This window comes from Dendrobates tinctorius, unplaced genomic scaffold, assembly GCF_039654945.1.
Source record: "Dendrobates tinctorius isolate UK_male_01 unplaced genomic scaffold, ASM3965494v1 ptg000016l, whole genome shotgun sequence".
In the NCBI taxonomy this organism is placed as follows: Eukaryota; Metazoa; Chordata; class Amphibia; order Anura; family Dendrobatidae; genus Dendrobates; species Dendrobates tinctorius.
Window position 1 is genome coordinate 44,623,191 of NW_027361684.1, and position 20,954 is coordinate 44,644,144.

General features: G+C 43.6%; 1 long non-coding RNA gene across 1 annotated transcript in view; it reads right to left on the bottom strand.

The window, feature by feature from the left end:
• Nucleotides 1–1,525: 1,525 nt before the first annotated feature.
• LOC141078154 (uncharacterized) overlaps nucleotides 1,526–20,954 on the bottom strand; it is a 41,792-nt gene continuing 22,363 nt past the window's right edge. The window contains exons 2-3 of the long non-coding RNA XR_012227670.1: nucleotides 3,025–3,198; nucleotides 1,526–2,404 (exon numbers count right to left, since the gene is read on the bottom strand). This is a non-coding gene — a long non-coding RNA (uncharacterized lncRNA). The remainder of the gene's footprint in view (nucleotides 2,405–3,024; nucleotides 3,199–20,954) is intronic.

A 20,954-nucleotide genomic window follows, 5' to 3' on the forward strand; every position in this document is an offset into this window, starting at 1 on the left:
CATAGGATTAGCAGCAGCCACTGTCAGTGCACATGCTATACTCCGTGAGACCCGTCAGCTGTGATGAGCGGCTTCGTCAGTAAGGTTACTGCAGTTCACAGTTGCCAGGTCACACAGATGGCCTCACAAGAGTCGGAATGATGAGCGGTGACGTTACTGCTGCTTACTGAGGACAGTGTGCCAAGCATTATGTCACCGGTTCTCATATAAGACCCGATGATGAAATGCGGTAGGCCAATCACAGAAATCTCAGCAGCCAGCATGGCTAGAGCATTACCGTGTATGGCGTGCATACATGTTTATTGGCTTTCTTACAGTAGCAAAAAATGTGGGTCAGTGACTCAAGCATTAGCTTGAGCACCCAAGATGCTCGATCGAGTAACGAGCATGCCCAAGCACCCCGATGCTCGATTGAGTATTGAGCAGTGCCAAGCACGCTCACTCATTACTATTGATTTATTGCAGTTATAAAACTGTCCTGACTCACATTCACTGTATGAATCTATGTGTCTATGAAAATCTATAAGAGCTGTGTGCACAATCTATAGCAGTGTTCCCCAACTCCAGTCCTCAAGAGCTACCAACAGGTCATGTTTTCAGGATTTCCCTTAAAATTGCACAGGTGAGATCTGCTCATCTGCATAGGCAATAATTCCACCACCTGGGTGATACTAAGAAAATCCTTAAAACCTGACCTGTTGGTGGCTTTTGAGGACTTGAGTTGGGGAACACTGATCTATAGTGTGCTTCTAGGAAAAACTCCTGCACACTGCTAAGACCTGACAAGAAGAAATGCGTCACCAGCAGGAGGTAAGGGACTCTGATCTGTGAGGGAACAACAGCTTTATGTCACTGATCTACCATTGGCTGTTGAGAAAGTAAAATGTGATGATACTTCATCACCTTTGCAAAGCCAGAGGCATCATGGAAAATCTAGTCTGTCTTAAAAAAAGATCATACCACAGGTAAAGAGTGAATCTGAACTATAGATAAGCCAGACATGGGACGTCAGCTGAAACAGGTTACAAAATGATATACTATACAATACACTAGTGCTTTTACATTGTTCTGTAACAATCACAAATGCTGCACTATATTGGCAAAAATAATTGTATTGTACTGTTGAAAATAAATACAAAACCTTAAAGTCTTGTTGATATGTGCACTGCAGATCTTTGGGCACACAAGTACATGTTCTTTTTCCCAGACCACTCTTTAATGACACCCCATTTCACAATGTTCCCTAAAACAGCTTATGAGCTTAACCTGATTAATAAAGGGCAACAGACTGTGGAATAGTTCTAGACAGCTGTTAGGTCCTGCAGGAATTATCACTAGATCTTAGGCCTATGTCTTTGTACTGGAAAGGATAGGAACAGACATACTTGTATTATGTTTTGAATAGCAAGACGAAAGAACCTTCCACAGAATATAAAGAAATTACAGCATGTAAAACAATGAAAAATAACTATGTAGCTGAAAAGGTGACATCACCCTCTAACAGTTCATGCGGTGACAGGAAAGGAATTTCTCTCGGTTTGTAATAGCAGACGGCATAGCTCAGGAAAACATGTAAAGTTCCAAATGGCAATTGTTATGTTTTTAATTAAAGGAGTTAGCATGAAATCTGGTCTAAACAATCCAATATGTTATAATGGACAAGGATTTGGAAAGCTTCAGCTATTGCCCTTTACCACTGGGGCTTGGTGAACAAGGAGACTATTAATGATCATGTCTGAGCTGCCCAATATGACATACCAAGGGCACAGTGGAGGCTTGTAACCCAGTTGTACTATGTCTCCTGTCGTTGCCAGCCCTATCATTACACAAAAATCATAAAACGTATCTAAGGCCAGGATATTTTGGCATATGAGACATGAGTTGCTCTTTTTCCAAATATAAATCACACATTTCAGTGTTAAAAAAACAACTGATTTGGTGAAATGGTTTCAAAAGGCTTGTTCATAGTTCATATTGTGTCTGCAAAAGCCCTAAGCGCTTTTAAGAACTTTTATGGCATTGTCTGAATATGTGGTCAGGGTATGAGAGAGAGTACTTGATGCAGGGTGATAATTATGAAAATTGAAAGAGGGAATATGAAATGTTTATATACACTCCTTAACATTGAGACTGCAACACCAAGAAGGAAAAGTTGTGGAATTATGGAAATCACAGGAATGATGGACATGTTTATGATATGATATGTAATTGATGAAAAATTGGAAACTAACTTTTCAAAACATCTCAATTAGTTCAGTATGAAGTATTAGTGCCATATACATAAATCCTTGTCATGCGATCATGTAGGTAATTAAAGGAATGTTCTACCATGCCATTCTTCAGCTCCATCTTGAATGGAGCAGTGGTGCAGATTCTGAACCTCCTCCATTCCTTGTCAATCACACTGCAGGAGGAAGCCGAACACAGTGCTTTATGTTAATAACCAAAACGTTGAATGGATGAAAAAAAACCACCTTTTCATGTTAACTCCTTAGGAATTATAAAGTATTGTATTATCGTTGTACGGCTGTTGTTATATTGCTATGCAATCAGGTTTGCCTTTAGAAGTTTGTCCTGTCTCTATCCGTGTAGCCCAGCTCTGATGTAAGTAACCACTCCCTTCTTCCCCAGTTAGTGTTTGTTATTCATCTTGATAAGTTCATCTTTATTTCTCTGGTTCAGAATTGTCTTTTTAACTACAGCAGCTGCTGCACTACTACTGTTACTATTGTACAAAATACAAAAATTCAACTTGAGAATATTCTTTAATCTTCAGACATGCCTCTGCAGTTGAGATGAAGCTATCAGATGAAGTTTCTTGGTGTGCGTACTAGTCAATACAGACATTCATTGAAATGTTGTCTAAGGAGCCCCACACTCGCAACCTAGTTATGGAGTCAGAATAGTTAAAATACATCTGCCAGATACATCTTTAAAACAAGTTTACAGCTTCTATAGAGGTACAGCAATAAACATTAGAACATCTGCTCTCAGCATGGAAGAAATCATCAGTGTGTGCCTTACCCAGTCTCCCTCAACTTACAACCTGGCAGAATTCAATATCCCATCTCCATTCAAATCCATTCTGCCTGGGAGGTGCCATATCTGAGCAGAAAGCTGCACATTCATTGCAAGGTCCACAATCAAATGAAGAAAGTATAGATTTCAATCCACAATCCAATGAGAAGGATAAATGCTCTGAAAAAAAGTATACAGAAAATATAGCATGAAATCGCAAATGATTCTTTCTTTCATGTAAACCATTGCTTAAAAACAGGCTAGGAAATGTTTTACCTCACAAAAAGAATCAGCTGCGATCCTGCGCTGTAATGTCTGTGTAATGTCTTCCCCATCCCCTGCCCAGGAGCTGTGGTATGATCAGACCATGTCCCTGTACAGTCAGACACGGCCATTACACAGTACACAGCAGGGGCACATCTATAAGATTATCTCAGCACAGGAACATTTTATTTAAACACATCAAATTGTGGAAGTTATTTTGATTCAAAGATCTATTTATTAAAATTAACTTTTGTACATGGGAAAAGCCCTTTAAGTCTAAAATAGAGGCCACAAATTTGTTCTTTACAACTGTTTATAGATTATTATTGCATGTTTGTCTGTTCTTTCAGCTTCTGGGAACATTATTCCAGGACATCATTTGAAGATTGGATTATCTTGAAATATAAAGATTTCAAACATGGAGTGTCATGTTCCGCGACTGGGAATCATAAAGTATTGTATTGTCATTGTTTTGTTATTACACTGCTATAGAATAAATTTGCCCCTTTTAGAAGTTTGTCCCGTCTCTTTCCCTGTAGCTCAGCTCTGATGTATGTAACCCCTCCCTTCTTCCCCAGTTAGTGTTTGTCAGCCATCTTTCTAGGTTCATCTCTGTATATCTCTTGTTCTAAATTGTCTTTTTACCTACTGTACTGCAGTTGATCTTACTGATGCAGCTGTTGCAGCTACTGTAGTTACTATTGTGCATAATACAAGAATTTAGCCTGAGAATAAACTTATGGAATCCTCAAATATGCTTTGCAGTTGAGTTGAAGTTATCTGATGAGGTTTCTTGGTGTGAGTACTGGTTCAATCCAGACATCCATAGAAACCCTATCTAAAGAGCCCCCTACTTACAGCCTAGTTATGAAGTCAGAATAGTAACCGTTGAAGTGCTGCTTTTATTTTTGACTTTTTTGATAATTGGAGGACTTAAGAGAGCTTTTATAATGAGAAAATCCTTTTTTGCACTCACCACACAGTGAATTTCAAATTCTAGAAGTAAAGAAAATAACATACTAGCCCTTTGGTGCATTTGAACCTACCATGTGAGGGTCCACATATGTGGATCGGAGACAGGATATGCAGCAGATGTTGGCGTGATATATGAGAGGAAAAGCTAATGTATAGCTGGCATATAACATGTAATATTTTCACGTTATGGATTATAATAGCTATACTGATTATTTACTTTATCATAAGTAAATTTATTCCATGCAATAAGTGCTGAAAAATGAATCTCAAAAATAAAGGTAGTTTTGAAAACTTTTCATCATTTTATCCCAACTGGATTTTTTTTCTCTGTTTTGTAGTACTTTATATAGTAAAATAAACACTGTAAATCAAAACTACAACTTGTCTCACAAATAAACAAGCCCACACTTGGCTTTTTCAACAGAAAAATAAAAAGTTATAGCTCTTATAAGGAGCAAAGGAAAAATGAAGTTCAAAAATGAAAAATCATCAGTGATTCATGAGTTTTGGAAATTTGTGATGCAAGCATAATTCTAGCTTTATTTTGACAATATAATTATTTCTTAGAAGGCATAAACCCCCAGAGCATGTGCCTAAGATCTAAACTTTTGAAAATGAAGCCTCACCATGGAGATTGCCTGTGTAAATTGTGTTCTCTACTCCTTTACACAAAGCAGGTCTTCTAGAGGATAGGCCACTGTGCGCTATGATGTGTAATGCTATGATAAGATAAAGAAATTAGTATCTTTAGGTGTCATTCTCAGGTAGGGTAAAGATAGATTGGCAAGGTACATAAAGGCCATGGTGATGCCTGAGATAGCGTAGGATGATGATGATGTGCTGGACCACCATGCTGTCTGGAAAGAAGAAAATGGGTCCCACATAAGGAAGGGGATTTCTGGATATTGCAGACTAACTGCATGAGGAACTATATCAAAGGGCTGAGTGTTTTTGCAAGAGATACGTCAGGACAAGGTTGCAAGTGTGGATTAAGCTTGTCTCTGTGGTAAGGTGAGGTAGATTGAGGGCTGTATGGAGGTCAGGACTCAAGAAGAGAAGGTCTCTGTGCACCACTAACGATGAGGGTCTGCCAACAGAAAGTGAGTTAACCTTGACATGAGAAGACATACTATTGTCTTGCCAAGCCTAGAGTATGTGTCACAAGTAAAGCACTGAACTTGTGAGCTACCATTTAAATGGAGTTTTCAGAAGTGTACTGTCAGTCTGAGTTATTTTGTTCCTGTTGGGATGTTGAGTAAAATTCATGGAGGCTAGTAGATAACAATGAGGCTCGGTTGCTCATTGGACTTAGGTGTGACCTGGTAGCACAGTTTTGGCATAGGATATGTGTAAGGTGATTGTAAGGTGATTTCTCTAGATACAGATTGGAGTTTGAAACTGTTAGAAGTAACACGATAAACAGAGACTTGAGCGAAAAGATTCCCCCTAGAGCTCTACAGATTGAAAATCCTCAAAATAAGCTACAAAAAGTCCTGCTGCTTCCAATAATCTCAAAGCATATGTATGAATACCTGCCCAAAATAGCATGGAATCCTCAACATTGCAGGCCCATGAGACATCACAACAACTGAACTCACCACTTGCTACATTTCGTGGGGAACTGCACTTCATTATTACAGAAAGCAAAATTCTCACTTATCAACAAAACCAACAAGGTGGGCATGCATTTGGTCCTACAGTGACAGGACCTGTATATATTAAAAGTGATAAAGATTTCAAACAGCAGATCATACAGTTGGAAGATAGTACTCACGCTGTGAGAAAATCTGTTATCTACAATGGAAGGCAGACTGTATGTGCACACGTTGTTCATGTTCATGTATGTGCATGAAAGCTGTGATTAAAAATCACGGTTATTCCACAAAATATTGATTTCTGAACTCTTCCTGAGTTAAAACATTAGTATTGCTGTTTCTAAATGATCATGAACTTGTTTTCTTTGTATTATTTGATGCCTGAAAGCACTGTTTTTTTGAAATTTTTTGACCATTTCTACTTTTCAGAAAAAAAAACAGCAAAATTTATTGCTTGGAAATCCAGAGACATGTTGTCAGAAGTTTGTAGACTAAAAGAGCAATTTACATTTTATTCAAAAATATACCTAAAAAGAGAAAAATCAGACAAACTGAACATTTGGATGTGGATATAATATATAATTAATATATAATATTAATTATGTAAACTATGGGGCAGGTCACTGAGAAATCAGTGACCCGTCAGAAGCCATACACATGAATACCTAATCAGAGGACCACATGAAGACCCCCCACAGACCGCCCCAGAGCACAAGAATATAATTAATTGAAAATTGAACATAAAGGTTAAACAACAACTACAAGATGGATTTCATCAACCACTGTATCATTTTAAGGTAGCTCTGCACAATACTGCTGACAGGTTCCCTTTAAGATGTGAATCCTATGATTGTTCATGTGACCCTGAACATTGATATATTTTAATTTCTGCCTTAAATAATGAAAACCAATTCACATTTTGCTGTATACATGGTCGTATGCATGGTTTCTTTCAGGCGGTGACTGTGTTGGCTGCTTTATGCCCACAAGTGGTACTCATTTGTAAGTGTAATTGTTATGCGATGGTGCATCTGGTCATGGATTAAGGGCAACCTACTCAACAGTGTAAAACCCCTCCCTGCATCTTGTTATTTCTTACAAAAATGAGTAGATGTCTTTCGCAGTAAACACCCAAGATCACTAATTCATGCCATACTCTTAATCATTTATTATTTGATACTGATGACGCTTGGTAATTTAGGCCTAAAGGCTCTAGCTGATTGACTTTAAAGTATTAGTGTAAAGTAGGGGACTGAAACACACGGCTTGTGGACTGCATGCGGCCCATGAAGTTAACATCAGTGGCCAGTGGGGCATCAAAGCTACCAATGCATTCTTGGGACACCAGAGTGCAGGCCAAAGGAGGAACACTTCTTAATGACATTACACTGGAGCACACTAAGTGAGTCAGAGCACACTGATGGTTAGCTGGTGGTAGGTCAATACGTAGAGGATTTTTTAAAATCACTTCCCAACATCCACCATGCATGTACTGCGCAATGATTTTGCCTGCAGAGCTGACACCCTGCTGCAATGGCAACAATTGGTATTAGCAATGATCATTACTGTTTAACCCCTTATATACCACCATGGACAGCAATATTTAGGTGGTTATTTGAGGGAGGGGGCCCACTCTTTAAGCCTATTGGTATCCCATCAGCACTGGCTGCTGTTAGATGCCATGTCACCAGAGTCCAGTGGCCTTCAGATCGGAGAGCTAAGGTGGCCTGTAAGGCTCCGCAATAAACAGGGTCTAACAAAGTGTTAGTGTAAAACTCACAGATTTAATATTATGCAGTACAGGAACTTCTTTCTTCTACTTTCCTCTTCTTCTTTCTTCTTTTTTTCTGTCAGAGTAAAAGTGAAAGATCTAATATCCTGCAGTACAGAAGTGTTGCAGGGGATATATTAAATCAGCGATAAGGCCATTTTTGATAGGAGTATACATCCATTCAGGTGAACCTTTATAGGGCCATCTGACAGAATTCCTGACCAATTGCATTCCTATTTGGCTGACCATAAGATGAGATAGAGACAAAACAGGTATTCTGGACCTATCCCTTTTTAATAGGAATGGTTGTTTTATTGTTGGTCATCCATATTTGCATCTTTTAAAAGAAAAAGCACAGAGAAAGTTGTTTTTTCCAATCAAACTATAAGTAGAGTTGGTTCAACTCAATTTGCAGAAACCATGTTGGCAATCTGTGGGTACACCAAATAAGAAAACAGATGGCACTCATCGGTTAAAATCTTCTTTATTCCAATACTTTAAAACATCGTCATAGGGAGGATGGGAGCGGGAGTGGAAATGACGACAGCCGTTTCGCGCTGCAGTAGCGCTTCTAATGGAGACCCGTAGACGCGCTACTGCAGCGCGAAACGGCTGTCATCATTTCCACTCCCGCTCCCATCCTCCCTATGCTGATGTTTTAAAGTATTGGAATAAAGAAGATTTTAACCGTGAGTGCCATCTGTTTTCTTTTTTGGTGTAGCCGCTGTGACTAATTGCTTTGGAGTGGCACCCCGGTTTATGGAGCACTTCTCATAGTACGCATATTTGCAGTACCAGCTTACACAGCTATTTGTGCAATGAATGAGCTTCCCGGCTGTGCGGATTAACACTTTGTTGGAGAATCTGTGGGTACTAGATGACAGCCCTAAGGACTACCTCTTACTTGACTTCATCCGCTACTCTTCTTTTTATTAGTTGGCCTGACGCAAAGTGTATTGTTGTGAAGCTTATGTGACAACACGTTTCGCGTTGGGGTGCTGATGGACACATGGAACAGCATGTCCCCCAGAACGTACGCTGAACATGCCACTTAAATTAACAGCATTAACGGGTTAACAGCATCAGCTCCACTCGCTGCTGTTAGAAGCAATTGCTGGCTGTCTAAGAAAGCCAGTATCTGCGGGATATGATGCTCATCCCCAATCAACATCATACATGGGGACCTGACTTAATATGTACAAGTGCTTCCAATATTAGGTAGAGGATTTAAAAAAATGATAGCAGTAAGCCATGGGGATAAAACAAGAAGCAATAATATTCTCACCCTGGGGATCCACTCCCTACTCCACCGTTCCTATTCAGACAGTCGCTGATGACGTGCCAACCAGCAGTCTCCTGATCCTCCAACCAATCAGTGGACACAGCAGAATCATTGCCTAATAGATACTACATTAATAGCATTGACTTAGCTGATTAAACTGTGACATGGAACACCTAACAATTAATGTTTACAGACTTCCCAATGCAGGGGAGCAAAACCATTAATTACTACCTTAAGCTTAAAGTTCCGGCAAGCTCTGGTAATGCAAACCAAATGTGCATCCCCCTTGGTAATTTTTCCTTCCCAAGCAGAACCGTGAGGAAAATAAAGTCCAGCACTCATGTTCTGTCTCTTGTTGGAGTGATAAATAGGGTCCCACAGGTTTTTGGCCGAGGCTGAAACAGCAACAATATTCTGCACTTTTCACTTTAGCTTAAGCTTCGGCATGGGACTGAGGATTTGAATATATTCTGGCATTCGACTCCTTCTAGTCTGGCTCATTTCTCTCAAATTACCAGCAAAACTCTTTCTTTTCTTATTTTAATATATTTTCAACTCTCATTCCTAATTAGAATTAAGACCTAGAGGGATTTTACAGCCATTTACCATCCTGGTTGCCAAAGAAAGCTGAACAGATCTTCCATTACACTTCTCGAATCCTTGTTTGTGTTCGTCTTTTGAAGCGTTTTCCTGGACATTCAGGTCTTGTGTATGGCGTCCAGCAGCCTACAGCACTGTTCTTTCAGGTCCTGTGTTATACATAGTAAGGGCAGTGACATTGCCAACGTCCACCCAGAAAACACACTTTGTTCTGCCAAATACTTCTTCTTAGACATTGAACAGGTTCTACACAGGCGGAGCATTATACGCTTTTCCCCCAACACTTTGACAGCCATTTTTCTTCTAACGAACCTATCCGACATTGAGCAAATAGAAGAAGGGTGACGTTTCCATTTAAGAAACCAACACACAGTATACAGGGACCATTCATAGAAAGCTTTAACAGTAGTGACCGTGATGCAATAGTTTTCCAATGTACCTTACACAAATATATTTTCATTACACGTGTATATCATCTGTAGCTCTACAATGAATGGTTCTGACTCATTGGACATTATATACATGTGACTTATAAAAAGCATAAAACGTATGTTCATATGGATGGGTTGCAGCTGTACTGTGGTTAGACTCTGCACAAGTTTTATCAGATGTAATATTAATAAATTTAGTGTTTAAATATCAGATGACACCTGGCAGAACAAAGCAAACAATACAGAGATGAATGAATGGAGCCTCAAGCACAAGGCTCACGCACAATTAAATATTTTTTAAAAACAAGTCATTAAAGGTAAATTTTATCAGAAAAGGACTTATTGTTTAATTTAGTCTTTTTGTGACATGTATTTTATTTTTTTTACTATCTTTATTAAAACTAAGCTAGTAACTTTGCAGTTTCCTTATCAGCAGAGGCTGGATTAGGCTATGTTCAAACATTGAATTTTTGCTGCAATTTTTCTGCAGGCAAAACATGCTCTCTTTCCAGTAAAGAAGCAGCTTGTAAAAAGCAGGTTTTGCTGTGTTTTTTTGCTGCACTTTTCAAGATCCCAAAATTCAGCAGTGATTCCACCACAGAAGCATGAACAATGCAAGATGTAAAAGCATAAAATCATTTTGGAAAAAAGGGCAATGTGATCAAATTATTAACTGGAAAAAAGATTTTCATGCTGGAAAAATTGTGACTATTCTTAACAAAGAGGGTAATGGAAAATATAGTTACAAATGCAACATCGGGAGAGTTGAATTGGTCGGGCATTACACACAACGATATTGTGAACGATATCGTTGCAATGTCACCAGTTTGGTGACGTTGAAGCGATGTCGAAATGACATTGTTGCGTGTGACATGTAGCAACGATCAACGATCAGTTAGCTGATCGTTAATCGTTGCCTAATGGTCTGGGCCATAACTCTATCGTTGGTCTCCCGCTGGGCAGCACACATCGCTGCGTGTAACAGCGAGAGACCAACGATCAGCAAGCTCCCAGCGCCATACAGCAGACGCTGGGAGCTGGTATCCAGGGTAAATAGCGGGTAACTAAAAGCCGCGCGGCTCTTAGATACCCACTGTTTACCCTGGATACCAGCGTGCACGCTGGTATCAAGGGTAAACAATGGGTGAGAGCAGCGCGGCTCTTAGATACCCGCTGTTTACCCTGGATACCAGCTTGCACGCTGGTCAAGATCGCTGGTGAGTCTGTCTATGTGACAACTCACCAGCGATCAGCTAACTATGTCCCAGTGATCCCATCCACGTCGGATCGCTGGTGGGATCGCTGGGATATTGAAGCGTGTAACGGGACCCTAAGATATTGGCAGAGCATTATGTTTGTGGGACACTGTTTACTTTCACACTTTGGTTGGCCTTTGAGTTGGTCAGGTATTGTTCAATTTCCGACCTTGGTCAGTCAATGTTTACTTTAACAGATATCATTAATTTAATTAATCTATACTAATCCTAATGCCTTTCTCAGATGAGCTTCCCAAGACATAATGGTCTATACTTGGGAAAATCAAAAGAATAAATGGGTTTCATATCCTGCTGGACATGCTTTTTTTCACTAAAAATGCAGCAAACCTGATACCTACATTGTTTGCTGTGTTTTTGCTGCATTATTGCACTTACTCATCATTGCTTTCTATGAGCAAAGAAATGCTGAAAGAAGTGACATGCTGCAGTGTTTTAATATGCAGCTGTTTTCCAATTCAGTCAGGAAAAAAACTATGTATGTGCATGATATTTCTGAAATCTCATAGCAAGAAATATTGTGCACTGAAGTACTGGAAAAGCTAAAAGAAGCAGTGGTGTTAGCAAACCTGGAGACCAGTTGTGAAGGAACTCAGGGACAGCCAAGCTGGGGCACATCAGTAAGGTGTCAGCTAGTGAGAGCACCCTTACACTGTTTCACAAGAGTGCAGCGCCCACAGGGAAACAAATTGACCCCTGGGGCCATAAATTGCTGTTTGGGTGCAGTGGTCATAGCAAAACACATTGACCCATGTGGTTCTTTACCAGGAAGATGGAGTTACTCAATTTGTCCTGCAAATCTGTACCGTTGAGCACAAGTATTATGCCGCCGTCCATAACCAATAAGACTGTGCTTCTGTTTTGTGCAGAAGAAAACAGCAAGCTTATTTCCTGCTATCCTCTGTACATAGGTTTTCTTGTCAGTAAAAAAGACTTTATTCTTACAAATTCGTCTTGCTTCCTCATCAAGGGTTTAGTGAGATCTGGCGTCGCACAAATTGTGGCAGAGTTGAATTTCCACAGCAGAAATACAACCACACACCCAGTCAGGACTTATGTTTTCATGTAGTGTGCCGGGGCGTGGAAAGACAAGTACCTCGCCCACGGCTACCGCCCCTTGCCATGTTACAGCTCTTCACCCCCAAAAGAAATCCAGTGTATTCTATGCTCACCAAATTTAGATACGCCCCTCCCTTATGAGCCCCAGTGTGCCTAACTCACATTAAAAGATGATAATAATGTTTAGAGTAAGAACAAATAATGACCTCATGATGACCTCATGTGGGGCTGATTGTGTAGAATTTTATTAGAGGAAGCGTCCACATGCCTCTTTTTGCCCAGCAAAGGGGATAAAGATAAGGATCTCCCAGATCGAAACGCGTTGCCTCTGTAATGCCTCGGCAAATGTCCATATGAGAGCATGCCATTTCACATGAATTTTATGAAGTTGAAATAAAGAAATTGTTTTTAAGGAGCTGGAACCATTTTCACTTTCTCCATTTGATTTGCAAATGTGACATGGCATCCGCCATCTATTCCAGTCAATTTTGCGCTCCAAAAGTCAAATGCTGCTCCTTCCCTTTCAAGCCATGCTATGCACTGAAACAATAGTTTTCCACAACATATGGGATGTCGGTGTACTAAGGAGAAATTGGTGCACTGAGAAGAAATCACACAACAGATATTGGGGTACATTTTCTCCTGTTACTCTTGTAAAAAGAGCTTAACTTGCTTAACTTTATAAAATTCTATGAAGCATCTCTAGGCTCACCACTCCTCTAGATAGATTCCATGAGGGGTGTAGTTTCCAAAATGGTTACTTATGGGGGATTTCCACTGTTTAGGCACATCAGGGGATTTGCAAATGTGACATGGCATCCGCCATCTATTCCAGTCAATTTTGCTCTCCAAAAGTCAATTGGTGCTCCTTCCCTTTCAAGCCATGCTAGACACCGAAACAGTAGTTTTCCACAACATATGGGATGTCGATGTACTAAGGAGAAATTGCAAAATATATTGAATGGTAAATTTTCTCCTGTAACCCTTAATAAAATGAAAAATTTGGGGCTAAAGCAACATTTTTGTGGGAAAAATTTTATTTTTCATTTTCACAGCTCTAGATAAATTTCTTAAGGGATGTAGTTTCTTAAGGGGAGGTTTCCGCTGTTTAGACACATCATGGGACTCTACAAATGCAAAATGACGTCTGCTATCTATCCCAACCAATTTTGCGCTCCAAAAGTTGAATGATACTCCTTTCCTTCTGGGACCTGCCGTGAGTTTAAACAGTAGTTTTCCACCACATATGTGGTATCGGTGTACTCAGGAGAAATTCCACAGTAATTTGTACTACCTATCTTTTCCTGTGAGCCTTTTGAAAATGCAAAATTTTGGGCTAAGGCAATATTTTTGTGGGAAAAAGTAAAATTTTTATTTTTTCCTTCCACATTTTTTTTTAATTCTGGTTAAGGTCCTAAAGGGGTAATAAACTTATTGAATGTGGTTTTGAGCACTTTGATTGGTGTAGTTTTTAAAATGGTGTCCATTTGGGATATTTTCTGTCACATACGCTGCTCAAATTCACTTGAGGATGTGTTCCCTAAAACAATTGGTTTTGTGAATTTCGTTGGAAAAATTAGAAATGGCTGATAAACTTTCAATCCTCCTAACGTCTTAAAAATAATATGTTTAAAAAAATAATGCTTATGTGAAGTAGACATGTGATAAATGTTATTTCTTAACTTTTTTGTGTGATATGACTTTCTGGTTGAAGGGCAAAAAAATTCAAATTTTGAAAATTGCTACAATTTTCACATTCTTTACAAAATTTTCGATATTTAAAAAAAAATAAAAGTAAATCATATTGACCAAAATTTACCACTAACATAAGGGACAACGTGTCATTGAACAATGAAGGCAACTGTTACCACCCACCTTTCGTGTCTACCTTTTATCCTCATAGATTGTAAGCTTGTGAACAGGGCCCTCATTCCTCTTGGTATCTGTTATGACTAGTGTTGAGCGATACCACCCGATACTGAAAAATATCGTATCGGAATGGATCGGCCGATCTAAAAACGTATCGGGTATCGCCGATTCCGATCCCGGAAGTCCCATTCAAGTCAATGGAACAGAAATATCGGAATTAAAAAAAACCCTTTCTTTCCCTGTAGGTTAATTCTACATGAAGAAAAACAACTAATAAAAATGTAGAATGTATTGTGGGAGGTGTAGGAGACATTAAAGCCATAGAGCTTTAGCCCAATCAAATGGAATAGCAGGATTTTTTTTTCTTTTTAATGACGTTCGTAGTTACAAAGATATTGACTATGTTAAAGTCTTTATTTTTTTGTCAGATATGTATGTTTCACTACTTCCATGCTCTTCACCTTCTTTTTTACTTCTCCCACACTTTCTCCTTCATGATCCTCAGCAGCAGCAGCATCTTTTTCATCAACTTCTTCTTCTTCTTCTTTTTTTTTTTTTCTTACATTCTTCATATTCAACTATTATTCTTCTTCATATTCTACTTCTTCATCTTCTTCCTATTCTTCTTCATCATATTCTTATTTGTGTCAGGCATTCCTGTAGTTGTTATCTATAAAAGTTTGAAGATTACACCTTCCGTTCAGCCTGTCACAAAAGATTTACAACAGGATTTGTCCGCGTTCAGTTTGGCCTGCAGCAGCAGGCCTTTTCCAGGGGCACCACAAGAAGGAACGGACTCACCCCCATACACTGCTTAGTCTTCTTCTGCTAATAATTTTGATAGTATCATTTGCTCAGATTTTTAGTCTTATGCTTAATGTTCTTCTGCTTTTGTTTTTTATGCTTCTTGGTCTTCTGTCTCTTGTTGTTCTGCATCTTGGTGGTTGTCTTCCTGTTCTTTGTCCTCTTGGTCATCTTCTTCAGGGTCATCTTTTAGGTATTCTTCTGTGTGGTCTTCAGGGTCATCGTCTTCAGGGTCATTGTCATGGAGATCCAGAGTGAGAATCAAAAACCATTTCCACAAGCTTGCACTTGGAAAAGTAGCAGAAGTTACAAGAAGGCTGAGGAACTGGCGAGAACCAGCTGACGGTACAGGAACCCGGAGTGGCAGCAGAATGAACAAGAGCCAATGGCACAACCGTGGACCAGCTGACGGTGCTGGAACACGGTTACTAAGCAGGAGGTACCTGTGCTCCAAAGCACTACCAAGGACCAGCAGACGTTGCTGGAACTCGGATACCAAGAAGGAGGCACCTAGGCCAAAGGCACTGCCGAGAACCAGCTAACGGTGCTGGAACCCGAATGGGTAGCAGAAGCTACAATACTCAATGGAACTACCGAGAACCAGCTGACGTTGCTGGAACCCGGAGGGGCATCAGAAGGAACAAGAGCCAATGGGACAACCGTGGAACAGCTGACGGTGCTGGAACACGGTTACTAAGCAGGAGGTACCTGTGCTCCAAAGCACTACCAAGGACCAGCAGACGTTGCTGGAACTCGGATACCGACAAGGAGGCACCTAGGCCAAAGGCTCTGCCGGGAACCAGCTGACGTTGCTGGAACCCGGATGGGTAGCAGAAGGTACCCATGATTAACAAAGTTTTGCGTCCGCGAGCAGGCCGCAGTTACCGAAACCCACAGTCCTACAGGGGGTGCTTGTCCTATTAGCACTATGGAACCAGCCTTTTTTGCCAGAACCCGCAGCCCACATAGGAAGCACCGAAGCTGCAGGCACCATAGACTCGGCTAACCCTACCGCAACACGACAGGACAACGTATCGGTGGCAAAGTGACATTGACACTACCCGGAAACAGCAGGCGTGCTGTAACAAGGCTGAGCAGGAGGGAGTACCCGTGCCAAAGACACTGCCGAGATCCAGCTGACGGTGCTGGAACCTGGATGGGTAGCAGAAGCTACAATACTCAATGGAACTACCGAGAACCAGCTGACGGTGCTGGAACCCCGAGGGGCAGCAGAAGGAACAAGAGCCAATGGCACAACCGTGGACCAGCTGACGGTGCTGGAACACGGTTACTAAGCAGGAGGTACCTGTGCTAAAAAGCACTACCAAGAACCAGCAGACGTTGCTGGAACTCGGATACCGACAAGGAGGCAACAATGCCAAAGGCTCTGCCGGGAACCAGCAGACGGTGCTGGAACCCGGATGGGTAGCAGAAGGTACCCATGATCAACAAAGTTGCTTGGCCGCGAGCAGGATGCAGTTTCCAAAACCCACAGTCCAACAGGGGGTGCTTGTTCTATTGGCACTACAGAACCAGCCTTTATTACCAGAACCCGCAGCCCACATAGGAAGCACCAAAACTGCAGGCACCATAGACTCGGCAAACCCGACCGCAACACGACAGGACAAAGTATCGGCGGCAAAGTGACGTTGACATTACCCGGAAACAGCAGGCGTGCTGGAACCAGGCTGGGCAGGAGGGAGTACCTGTGCCAAAGACACTGCCGAGAACCAGCTGATGGTGCTGGAACCCAGAGGGGCAGCAGAAGGAACAAGAGCCAATGGCACAACCGTGGACCAGCTGACGGTGCTGGAACACGGTTACTAAGCAGGAGGTACCTGTGCTCCAAAGCACTACCAAGGACCAGCAGACGTTGCTGGAACTCGGATACCAAGAAGAAGGCACCTAGGCCAAAGGCTCTGCCGGGAACCAGCTGACGGTGCTGGAACCAGGCTGGGCAGGAGGGAGTACCCGTGCCAAAGACACTTCTGAGCTGCAAATGGCGATGTTGGAGCCCAGGGGTCAATCATGCAGCAGGCTGAGGCCTACTTGGAGCAAGTTTTATATTGGTTGTACACAACTACTGATTTTAACCGGGCTCCACTTGGGCCTCTGGCTCTACTGTCTCTAGTATTTCCCCTGGCCTACAACCCCGCCAGTCGCTGCTCTGAAGTGGCGTGTGCACAATCCACACTTGTTCCTGTGTGACTGGGGCTCAGTCACGTCAGTTGATCCACTGATGTGTGTCCGGCAAGGTCTCCTGCTCTGTCCACATTCCCACTACTAGTAATGGGAATGGGGACAGAGCGGCAGACATTGCCGGACACACATCAGTGGATCAACTGACGTGCCTGAGCCACAGTAACACAGGAACAAGTGTGGATTGTGCACATGCCACTTCAGAGCAGCGACTGGCGGGGTTGGAGGCCAGGGGAAATACTAGAGACAGTAGAGCCAGAGGCCTAAGTGGAGCACGGTGGAAAATCAGTAGTAGTGTGATTTTGGAGGCAGCAGGAGCCTTTACCATCCACCCAGCAGGGGAACAGCAGTCGTTACTGAACCCCACAGACACAGGAGCGAGTGTTTGAATCTGTACGGACAGCACTTCCAAGCTACAACTGGCTGTGTTGTAGCCCAGGAGCAATGCTCCGAGCAGGCTGAGGCCTACTTGGAGGAGAAAATGCATTGTAGTGTGAGTTTGGAGGCAGCAGACTTTGCCATCCACACAGCAGGGGAACAGCTGGCATTACTGAACCCCACAGACACAGGAGCGAGTGTTTGAATCTGTGCGGACAGCACTTCCAAGCTACAACTGGCTGTGTTATAGCCCAGGATCAATGCTCCGAGCAGGCTGAGGCCTACTTGGAGCGAGGAGAAAATGAGTTGTAGTGTGAGTTTGGAGGCAGCAGGAGACTTTGCCATCCACACAGCAGGGGAACAGCTGGCATTACTGAACCCCACTAACACAGGAGCGAGTGTTTGAATCTGTGCGGACAGCACTTCCAAGCTACAACTGACTGCGTTGTAGCCCAGGATCAATGCTCCGAGCAGGCTGAGGCCTACTTGGAGCGAGGAGAAAATGCGTTGTAGTGTGAGTTTGGAGGCAGCAGGAGACTTTGCCATCCACACAGCAGGGGAACACTGGCGTTACTGAACCCCACAGACACCGGAGCGTGTGTTTCAATCTGTGCGGACGGCACTTCCAGGCTACAACTGGCTGTGTTGTAGCCCAGGATGAAGCATGCAGCAGGCGGAGGCCAACTTGCAGCTGGTTTTATAGAGGTTGTAGACTCCTACTGATTGTAACCGTGCTCCACTATGGCCTTCGGCTCCACTGTTTCTAGTATTTCCCCTGGCCTCCAACCCCGCCAGTTCCTGCTCTGAAGAGGCGTCTGCACAATCCACACTTGTTCCTGTGTAACTGTGGCTCAGTCACGTCAGTTGATCCCCTGATGTGTGTCTGGCAAGGTCTCCTGCTAAGTCCTCATTCACACTACTAGTAATGGGAATGTGGACAGAGCAGGAGACCTTGTCGGAACCAGCATTTTTTACCAGAACCCGCAGCCCACATAGGAAGCACCGAAGCTGCTGGAACACGGTTACTAAGCAGGAGGTACCTGTGCTCCAACCAAAGCACTACCAAGGACCAGCAGACATTGCTGGAACTCGGATACCAAGAAGGAGGCACCTAGGCCAAAGGCACTGCCGAGAACCAGCTGACGGTGCTGGAACCCGGATGGGTAGCAGAAGCTACAATACTCAATGGAACTACCGAGAACCAGCTGACGGTGCTGAAACCCGGAGGGGCAGCAGAAGCAACCAGAGCCAATGGGACAACCGTGGAACAGCTGACGGTGCTGGAACATGGTTACTAAGCAGGAGGTACCTGTGCTCCAAAGCACTACCAAGGACCAGCAGACGTTGCTGGAACTCGGATACCGACAAGGAGGCACCTAGGCCAAAGGCTCTGCCGGGAACCAGCTGACGTTGCTGGAACCCGGATGGGTAGCAAAAGGTACCTATGATTAACAAAGTTTCGCGTCCGCGAGCAGGCCGCAGTTACCGAAACCCACAGTCCTACAGGGGGTGCTTGTCCTATTGGCACTATTGAACCAGACTTTTTATCAGAACCCGCAGCCCACATAGGAAGCACCGAAACTGCAGGCACCATAGACTCGGCTAACCCTACCGCAACACGACAGGACAACGTATCGGTGGCAAAGTGGCGTTGACACTACCCGGAAACAGCAGGCGTGCTGTAACAAGGCTGAGCAGGAGGGAGTACCCGTGCCAAAGACACTGCCGAGAACCAGCTGACGGTGCTGGAACCCGGATGGGTAGCAGAAGCTACAATACTCAATGGAACTACCGAGAACCAGCTGATGGTGTTGGAACCCGGAGGGGCAGCAGAAGGAACAAGAGCCAATGGCACAACCGTGGACCAGCTGACGTGCTGGAACACGGTTACTAAGCAGGAGGTACCTGTGCTAAAAAGCACTACCAAGAACCAGCAGACGTTGCTGGAACTCGGATACCGACAAGGAGGCAACAATGCCAAAGGCTCTGCCGGGAACCAGCAGACGGTGCTGGAACCCGGATGGGTAGCAGAAGGTACCCATGATCAACAAAGTTGCTTGGCCGCGAGCAGGACGCAGTTTCCGAAACCCACAGTCCAACAGGGGGTGCTTGTCCTATTGGCACTACAGAACCAGCCTTTATTACCAGAACCCGCAGCCCACATAGGAAGCACCAAAACTGCAGGCACCATAGACTCGGCAAACCCGACCGCAACACGACAGGACAACGTATCGGCGGCAAAGTGACGTAGACACTACCCGGAAACAGCAGGCGTGCTGGAACCAGGCTGGGCAGGAGGGAGTACCCGTGCCAAAGATACTGCCGAGAACCAGCTGACGGTGCTGGAACCCAGAGGGGCAGCAGAAGGAACAAGAGCCAATGGCACAACCGTGGACCAGCTGACGATGCTGGAACACGGTTACTAAGCAGGAGGTACCTGTGCTCCAAAGCACTACCAAGGACCAGCAGATGTTGCTGGAACTCAGATACCAAGAAGGAGGCACCTAGGCCAAAGGCTCTGCCGGGAACTAGCTGACGGTGCTGGAACCAGGCTGGGCAGGAGGGAGTACCCGTGCCAAAGACACTTCTGAGCTGCAAATGGCGATGTTGGAGCCCAGGGGTCAATCATGCAACAGGCTGAGGCCTACTTGGAGCTAGTTTTATATTGGTTGTACACAACTACTGATTTTAACCGGGCTCCACTTGGGCCTCTGGCTCTACTGTCTCTAGTATTTCCCCTGGCCTACAACCCCGACAGTCGCTGCTCTGAAGTGGCGTGTGCACAATCCACACTTGTTCCTGTGTGACTGGGGCTCAGTCACATCAGTTGATCCACTGATGTGTGTCCGGCAAGGTCTCCTGCTCTGTCTACATTCCCACTACTAGTAATGGGAATGGGGACAGAACGGCAGACATTGCCGGACACACATCAGTGGATCAACTGACGTGCCTGAGCCACAGTAACACAGGAACAAGTGTGGATTGGGCACATGCCACTTCAGAGCAGCGACTGGCGGGGTTGGAGGCCAGGGGAAATACTAGAGACAGTAGAGCCAGAGGCCTAAGTGGAGCACGGTGGAAAATCAGTAGTAGTGTGATTTTGGAGGCAGCAGGAGACTTTGCCATCCACACAGCAGGGGAACAGCAGGCGTTACTGAACCCCACAGACACAGGAGCAAGCGTTTGAATCTGTGCGGACAGCACTTCCAAGCTACAACTGGCTGTGTTGTAGCCCAGGATCAATGCTCCGAGCAGGCTGAGGCCTACTTGGAGCGAGGAGAAAATGCGTTGTAGTGTGAGGCTGGAGGCAGCAGGAGACTTTGCCATCCACACAGCAGGGGAACAGCTGGCATTACTGAACCCCACTAACACAGGAGCGAGTGTTTGAATCTGTGCGGACAGCACTTCCAAGCTACAACTAGCTGTGTTATAGCC